The sequence below is a fragment of the Etheostoma cragini genome, chromosome 19 (assembly GCF_013103735.1).
Source record: "Etheostoma cragini isolate CJK2018 chromosome 19, CSU_Ecrag_1.0, whole genome shotgun sequence".
NCBI lineage: Eukaryota > Metazoa > Chordata > Actinopteri > Perciformes > Percidae > Etheostoma > Etheostoma cragini.
In genome coordinates, this window is record NC_048425.1 from 1,205,031 (window position 1) to 1,206,702 (window position 1,672).

Here is a 1,672-nt window from a genome sequence, read left to right on the forward strand (position 1 = left end):
CCTCCAGGGCTCCTGGATCCCCCCGGGTTCAGCTCCCCGTACCCCGGTCCTCCAGGGCTCCTGGATCCCCCCGGGTTCGGCCCCTAAAGCCCCCCGACGACACGTGTACCCGGTGGCGCTCCTCCTGGTGACCTCCCACCTCCTGGTGCTCTGGCTCATCCTCAGCGTGGTCATCCTGCTGGCCAAGTACCCCTAGACCAGCTCAGACCAGGATCGCCGGGGGGGCACAGGGTCGGGTTTCTGTCCCTGAACATAGGCGTGATTTACAGGGGGCATGGGGAGCGTTACAACCTCCTTTAGATTTTATGCTTTTTTGTCGCTTTGTTCAATGTTTTTCTCACTTTTTCCAACATCTGTTGCCTTTTGCGGTTGAGTTTTTTTGACACGTTTGATCTCCAGAGTGAGACATCTCTCCAGTTTGATCTCCAGAGTGAGACATCTCTCTAGTTTGATCTCCAGAGTGAGACGTCTCTCTAGTTTGATCTCCAGAGTGAGACATCTCTCTAGTTTGATCTCTAGTTTGATCTCCAGAGTGAGACATCTCTCTAGTTTGATCTCCAGGGTGAGATATCTCTCTAGTTTGATCTCCAGAGTGAGACATCTCTCTAGTTTGATCTCCAGAGTGAGACATCTCTCTAGTTTTATCTCCAGAGTGAGACGTCTCTCTAGTTTTATCTCCAGAGGGAGACATCTCACTAGTTTTATCTCCAGAGTGAGACATCTCCCTTCTATCCTATCTTTGTTGGGAGCTGCACATGCTCAGTAGCTCGGTAAGATCCCATCAGCTGATAACTCTTTCTCCAGCTTTGGTCAGTCCAAGACAGGATCAGCTGGGAGACTTCTTCTAGACCAGGGACACTTGTGGAATACCTGCACAACAGGGACAGGAAGTAGAACAGGGACAGGAAGTAGTTCTTTTGGAGATTATGGTCATCTAGTGGCTGTTGGAGCAGTGTTTTCCATTGAGAACGAGCTAGCATGCTACGGTTAGCCACCTCGTCTCTAGTGACATAGAAAGCCGTGCAGATGTTGGACAGCTCACCCTGGGACTGAAGACAGAGGACACTCAGAACCCGGATCTCTCTCAAAACACCATGGATGGGTTTTTCAGAGACATAAATTAACCCCCCAAATCCCAAATTCTTTTCCTAAGATGGGCACTTTAAGCTCCACATTAAAGGAGGATATCTGAGCGTTGGGCAGGACGAGTCGAAGAACTCGGTTCCGGGATTTATGACCAACTGATTTCTGAGGATTAATCTCTTTTATTTGTCTACAGTTTTTGGCGCTGAACCTGAATTTAATCTGAGGAACAAAACGCACGTTTTCCTGCCCGTGCTGGAGACGCGTTTCTAGTCTGAGTTTCTTCATTTATTTTTGATTAGTTCTGCAGAAAATGATGATGAAGCAGCAGATAACACACCCCAGACTCATTCTACAGTGTGTGTGTATGTCTGTGTGTGTGTGTGTACGTGTGTGTTTGTGTTTTTGTCTTTGTGTGTTTGTGTGCGTGTGAACGCGTCTTTGTGTGTGTGTTGGGTGTATCTGCGTGTGTTTATGTATTTGTGTGTCTGTGTGTGTGTGTGCGTGTATGTAACTAAGTGTGTGTGTGTGCTTGTATGTAACTACGTGTGTGTGTGTCTGTGTGTGTGTGTGTGTGTGTGTGTGTGTG

At 48.1% G+C, this 1,672-nt stretch overlaps 1 long non-coding RNA gene across 1 annotated transcript in view; it reads right to left on the reverse strand.

Moving 5' to 3' along the window:
- LOC117962066 overlaps positions 1-1,672 on the reverse strand; it is a 7,985-nt gene that overhangs the window by 630 nt on the left and 5,683 nt on the right. The window lies entirely within an intron of this gene.